The sequence below is a fragment of the Strongylocentrotus purpuratus genome, unplaced genomic scaffold, assembly GCF_000002235.5.
Source record: "Strongylocentrotus purpuratus isolate Spur 01 unplaced genomic scaffold, Spur_5.0 spur5_scaffold_1, whole genome shotgun sequence".
Classification (NCBI taxonomy): domain Eukaryota; kingdom Metazoa; phylum Echinodermata; class Echinoidea; order Camarodonta; family Strongylocentrotidae; genus Strongylocentrotus; species Strongylocentrotus purpuratus.
Genome location: NW_022145594.1, coordinates 50,284,260 through 50,291,310, shown reverse-complemented (window position 1 = coordinate 50,291,310; position 7,051 = coordinate 50,284,260). Strand labels below are relative to the sequence as shown.

General features: G+C 36.8%; 1 long non-coding RNA gene across 3 annotated transcripts; it reads right to left on the bottom strand.

The window, feature by feature from the left end:
- Window positions 1-980: 980 nt before the first annotated feature.
- LOC105437017 lies at window positions 981-6,616 on the bottom strand. 3 transcript variants are annotated; one of them, XR_004062805.1, is made up of 4 exons: window positions 6,480-6,616; window positions 4,495-4,610; window positions 4,154-4,247; window positions 981-1,313 (listed from the first exon to the last, which is right to left on the bottom strand). It is a non-coding gene; the product is annotated as an uncharacterized LOC105437017 (long non-coding RNA). The 3 variants fall into 3 exon arrangements; XR_004062806.1 differs by having other exon boundaries at window positions 981-1,278; XR_004062808.1 differs by lacking the exon at window positions 981-1,313 and adding an exon at window positions 3,579-3,617.
- Between the last annotated feature and the right edge of the window lie 435 nt (window positions 6,617-7,051).

Here is a 7,051-nt window from a genome sequence, read left to right as displayed (position 1 = left end):
TGGCGGGCTTCTCTTGAATGTCGTTTGCTTGTGAGATGAGCTGAACGGGGATGATGAGTCTGTTTGGCTGGCGGGCTTCTCTTGAATGTTGTTTGCTTGTGACATGAGCTGAACGGGGATGAGTCTGTTTGGCTGGCGGGCTTGTCTTGAATGTTGTTTGCTTGTGAGATGAGCTGAACGGGGATGATGAGTCTGTTTGGCTGGCGGGCTTCTCTTGAATGTTGTTTGCTTGTGACATGAGCTGAACGGGGATGATGAGTCTGTTTGGCTGGCGGGCTTCTCTTGAATGTCGTTTGCTTGTGAGATGAACTGAACGGGGATGATGAGTTTGTTTGGCTGGCAGGCTTCTCTTGAATGTCGTTTGCTTGTGAGATGAACTGAACGGGGATGATGAGTTTGGCTGGCTGGCGGGCTTCTCTTTAATGTTGTTTGCTTGTGAGATGAGCTGAACAGGGATGATGAGTCTGTTTGGCTGGCGGGCTTCTCTTGAATGTTGTTTGCTTGTGAGGTGAACTGAACGGGGATGAGGAGTCTGTTTGGCTGGCAGGCTACTCTTGAATGTCGTTCGCTTGTGAGATGAGATGAACGGGGATGAGGAGTCTGTTTGGCTGGCGGACTTCTCTTGAATGTTGTTTGCTTGTGAGATGAACTGAACAGGGATGATGAGTCTGTTTGGCTGGCGGGCTTCTCTTGAATGTTGTTTGCTTGTGAGATGAACTGAACAGGGATGATGAGTCTGTTTGGCTGGCAGGCTACTCTTGAATGTTGTTTGCTTGTGAGATGAACTGAACAGGGATGATGAGTCTGTTTGGCTGGCGGGCTTCTCTTGAATGTTGTTTGCTTGTGAGATGAACTGAACAGGGATGATGAGTCTGTTTGGCTGGCGGGCTTCTTTTGAATGTTGTTTGCTTGTGAGATGAACTGAACGGGATGATGAGTCTGTTTGGCTGCCGGGCTACTCTTGAATGTTGTTTGCTTGTGACATGAGCAGAATGGGGATGATGAGTCTGTTTGGCTGGCGGACTTCTCTTGAATGTTGTTTGCTTGTGACATGAGCTGAATGGGGATGATGGGTCTGTTTGGCTGGCGGGCTTCTCTTGAATGTCGTTTGCTTGTGAGATGAGCTGAACGGGGATGATGGGTCCGTTTGGCTGGCGGGCTTCTCTTGAATGTCGTTTGCTTGTGAGATGAGCTGAATGGGGATGATGAGTCTGTTTGGCTGGCGGGCTTCTCTTGAATGTTGTGAGATGAACTGCTCAGTAAGGAGGAGGAGGTTATCTGCAAGGTAGATGTCCAGGTAGATGAATAGACATCTTCAAAGAAAATTGGTGGGTACCCATTGATGAAAGAGATGTGGAGGCAGTAGGAGAAAGATGAAGCAAGGTAGAGAGAATGAGAGAGAGAGATAAAGATAGAGAGATAGACAAACAGAGAGAGGGAGAGAGAGAGATGGGTAATAGGGAGATGAATGACAGCCTACAATGATTGTGTGACTTTGTAGGTATTTATTTTGGTACATCCACCAGCCAAGCTAGCAAGCATGCACGTACAGGGGGGGGGGGGGGGGGTTTGGGGGATAAATGCCCCCTAACAGAGAGAGAGAGATACCTGGAATTCCCGCTGAACAAATTAAAATGCAAACAAAACAAAAAAATCACATTTTTTAAAGAATTAGCATTGATTGGATAAGAAGTTCCAAAGGATACCTGAATAAACCAGTTAGCGTGTTTATTCGTATTAAAAAAAGAAAATTAAAATAAATTATTTCATGACGCAAAGTTATTCTGCGTCTGCACATACCGATGTGGGTTCAAAGACCTTGGTCTTTGCTTGAGCCTTGTTCATCAAAATCATTTATTTACTTTCCTTTAGGGGGGAGGTATTGAGTTCTGGAAAGGGTCAGGAAATTGTCCATTTTATCTTCCAACCTATTTGTAATTACACAAGATTAATCAATATAAATTTTTGGAAAAATTGTGATTTACTGCTGTGTTTTATCACAATAAAAAATAAAAAAGATAATAGTATAATGTGTAATGATAAGGGACCACCTTGAAAGCGTATTATGTGGCTAAAAATTACACTATTTGATAGACCCCTTCAAAACAATTCATCCTAAGTTTTTTTATGTTATAATACTTTAATCAAATTTCTCAATTAGATTATTAGAACTTTCTTACCCTTCCCAGAACTCAACCCTCCCTTTTAGTAATCAAAAAGAGCAATTTTGGCTCTAAAAGGGCCCTTTTGCCGCCTTGATTATGCATATTTCACCCCTAACGAGGCAACTTGAAAAAACACAATATTGGCTTCAGAGGGGCACTTTGCTGGAATTGAAGAATAATTTTTTGACCATGACAGGGCACTGTATATTACCACATTGGGCAATTTTGGCTCTAGAAGGACACTCTTGCCATTTGACAAAGATTTTTTTTCTTCCCCTGACGGAGAAAAATTTGCATGGAAGCCCCCCCCCCCCCCCCCCCCCCCTTTGGAACTTCCTGGATCCGCCCCTGACTTCTAGAAGATACGCTGAGTAAGACTGGGTCAGTGGAAGGTCGTATTACCTTAATCGAGGCAAGCTGGTCCGACTAAGAGGATATGGTCAACTAATGGTGTAAGTCAAATATTTATGGGATATTTACTGCTGCAGGGATTAACTTACGCAGACTAGGAAGCCCCTGTCTGAACATGGCTATAACTTTATTATGATAATTTAACCATAGAGTAAGGATTTTGATATGCTTCAACAATGTCCTTTCATTCTTTTAACTTATTAGAATATAAAATGTGTAAATTTACTTAATTACTGTTACTACTCAATGCTCAAGATATGATTTATGTATATTTGATGAATTACTGTGCAATGCTAGATAGATAGATCAGGGAGGTGAAAGAACAGGAGGCGAAACTCTTGTAATTTATTCAAACGCATTCTTGAGTTCTAAAGCGTAACAATGGGATGTGTAACATTCCACTTGGCTTTGAAGTTCCATGCTCCGAACCGCGCTTCCACTGCGGGGAATTTCGGAAGCCCGGCACCAGTTTTACATTTATTACAAAATATTAAATTACCGGCAAAATTACAGTGTAAATTAAAAACTTTATATGGGAATTTTATTGGGAATAGTGCATCAAACAATTTTTCAAATTTAGAACTCTGTCCTGCCTTTAAATTGTGTGCCAGAGTTGGTAAAAGAAAAATTACATCCTGTCAAAAACTCAATATTTTAGGATGATGCGCTAATTTGTGCATGCTTTAGTGTCCCGTTATTTGATCCATGATTTACAATCTTCAATAACATTAAGTTTGCTAATGCGTGTTTTCGCGTGTTTTTTGTATTTTTCAAGTTTAAAAAAGAATGAAATTACACAAGTTTGTGTTCGCTTGTTCTACTCTTTACACATTCAACAATGGATGAGAAATCATTAGAAGGGACAGCGAACAGTTGCTGTGATACCATTTTCTGATGTAGGAATTCTAAATCCTAAAATTTCATGCGCTCTTTTATCTCACCACCTGGTCAACAGCTGCAGATTAGCGCATAACTTTCCGGCGGCTTGGAGCATGGGGTCAAAGGAGAACGGCTTGATTCAGGTCCTTCTCTATCACGTCCCTGGATAGATAGACACTATTATAGATATAATACAAATATACACTGTTCTGATAAGTTCTGGTTAAAACTATGGCCAAAGAAAATAGTCACTGAGGCCCATAGTTTTAACCATTACCTTGAAAAGAAGACAGCTAGGGTATATTATTTTTGTTTTTTAAATCCTGTATAAACAGCAACAAAATGTATTTAAGAAGAAAAGAAAAATTGTTAAAATTATAATTTCTAACATTTTAACTTCTTTTTTTATTTAAACAAATTTATACAAGTTTAGCAATGTAAACATTTTGATGAAATGTTTAAATTAAAAATTAAAAAATTACCAACAACAAAAAATTTCAACTCCCTAATAGTATTTTCCAATTAGTACCTTTTCAGAGCAACCTTAAAATGGTTAAAATATTTCTGGTCACATGACGAGCTCTCAATCAATCTAAAACTAATCAATTTTTGATGCACTGATATAGATATGTCATTTACTACCACTTTTCATGATTTGTCATTATGTTTGTCCTTACTCTTCTTAAATAAGCACTTACCTTCGATAACGATGTACTTTCTCTCCTAGCCCTCCTGCTATTCCTGAGGGACTCTTTCCATTCCTCAGCTATGCTTCAATAGGTTCCTCACATTCTATGAATTGAGAATCATTGAGATGTGGTTATTTATACTATAGTTGTATTGTATAATTTTGTATTTCATATGTATGTCTATATTTTCTGTAAAATGTGGACCAATAAAACTTGAAACTTGAAATGTCAAGAAGTGCATACCATTGTATGTTGTCAATAATTAGATCATCAGAATATACTGAAGTTGTGCAAAATACAAACTTTCTTATTGGCAATGATTCTACTTCCATTTTATGCAATATACTTACAATGCTGTGTGCAATAATGCAGAACAAACTGCCTTGTTGAATCTCTTGAGCACCGTAGCCTTTTAAGGGTCATAGCCTGGCAGCGTGGGCGTCGGCGATTTATCATCTGTATAATCCTAGTATGATGAAAATACATGTAAGATATAGTTAATACACTTAATATACTTAATCGAATGATCAAGACAAATGAATAATTAAAATATTTCAGTTATATTTCAGTAATCTGTTCACAATGATAACATGAAATATCGAAATACAAAAATAAGTTATGGAATATATATTATTATCAAAGTGTGCCTATACAAAAATCATATCATATCTTTCTAGTAAATGTAATATATGGAATTGCTCTTTAATAATTCTTTGAACAATTTCTAATTAGTTTGCTAAATGGTTGTTTGGTATATGTTCATTTTGTAATCACTGCATTGGTAATTCATATTCCTGTGATCTCTTGACTTATGCATCAAGAAATAATTGACACTCTGTTCCTAAAATCTAAATGATGTACATAAAAGAGACCAAATGAGGTGAAAGTGTATTTGCAGCCAATATGTCTGTGAAATTATTAAACTGATCATTCAGATTTCAAAATATTTCAAAATACATGTATAAGCTGAAAAACTCTCTTGATAAGAAACATGGGTGGATAGTGATTCTTTACAATTTTGATATATTTGGATGCCTCTGTGGATGTATTATAAGCACTATAAAATTTAGCCCCTAAAACATTTCCGCTTTCAAGAAAAATTAAATATAAAAATTTACCGGTGCTCCCGGTAGATTTTGATAAATTTCAAATAGCGCCTACAGCCGTACAATAGCCAAGACCATGAAAATCTCAGAATATGTAGTTGTGATAAAATTTCCAAACGGAAACAGCTAATCAATTGATTTAGTCAAGAAACATTGTTTTATAGCTTAATTAATATCTTGACCATAAAAATCTCAGAATATGTAGTTGTGATATATAATTTCCAAACGGAAATAGCTAATCAATCGATTTTAGTCAAGAAACATTGTTTTATAGCTTAATTAATATCATGACCTTGAGAGGGAGCTATATAATAAACTTCCACCTTGTGCTGTTGATCATATGACATCATTTGACACCGCTCTCATTCAAAAGTACAAAATTATTAAGTCAACTTAAATTTCTTCTTCCCATACTTTTATTGATACATTTATATGACAAACTTTGCAAACGTTGTTGGTCCGTATTACTTGCTCTTATATTATACTTTTGTAATGTTTTTTTTATGGAAATGTTACATTTTGTTGTTGTTTCATTTTCTCATTCATGTATTGTGTTGAATTTCATATTTATATGCACAGGACCCTAAAGGATAACAGTGACTAAGCCACCTTCAGTATGATAAAACAAAAACATATGAATAACTAATTTTTTTAAAGTAAATATTCAAAAAGATTTTCATGAAACTGTAATTACTTCATCAACTTAGGAAGTTTTCATCCTTATAACGCAAGCTGTGATGTAGGAAACAAAACCAAGTATTTTTTTATTTTTTTAGTAAATAATGTTTTACATTTTCAACTGTTCAAATATATATTATTAAGATTTAATCAACAAACACTAAATATGAATTCTACGATTTTCTGAAGAAAACAAATAATTCTGAAAATCTATCGCTTAAAATAGAATGGACCGTTCCCATGCCCTAAATTTATTTGATATGACCCCTTTTCTTCTAGTAAAGCAGGAGAATTCTTGTGACAACTTGCCACAACATGTTTAGGGTACAGATATGCTTATTCTCCTTGGATGTTGTTTGTAATAAAGCCTTAAAAAACAATCTTAACTTGTAGTTCTGAAATGTACATGAAGATTAGGGGATATATTCAACCAACAATTCCATACAATTTCCATCAAGATCTGTTGACTACTTTTAAAATCTTGTATCGCTGTTGAGAAACCCCCTGTTGGGTTATATAGTTTTGTCCGACCCTATTGTTTGAGTACTCACTCTTCCGCCGTGTAAACATCTCGATGCTGGTAGTACACGCGGGAGAGGTGTCTCGTCTTCCACTTACACCTCTCCCCGGCCCTTGTCCTACACAGGCACCGGTGCGCTACCAGCGCCCACGGCCCCACGTTCACATTGACCTATGGCGGCAGGCGGCCCGTTGTCTTGTGGATACTCCATAATAGACTGCAAGGAGAAGAGAAAAACTGAGTGGTCATTTATTAATCTTATTAGGCCTGTACTGTTTTTATGAGATAATCATTGTAGCACACATTCTTAAATGAGCAAGTTCTAGATTTCTTTAATTGATATATGCTTGTAATGTTGTTCGGTTCCTCAATATAATGTTTACATTTAGATTACTACATACAGGCATTCCTTTTAGTCACAACATATTCAACTTTCTAAATTTTTTTCTTCATTGTTTGATGTGAATGCTCGGGCCATGCTCTAGGGCCATGCATCTCAGATTGAACGTTGTTAAACGATGCCTTTAATGCGATCTCACAAATCTTTAAACTTTTCTAGTCCGCCTCATGTAATGTCTGCACCCCTAGTAAAATTCTATTTGT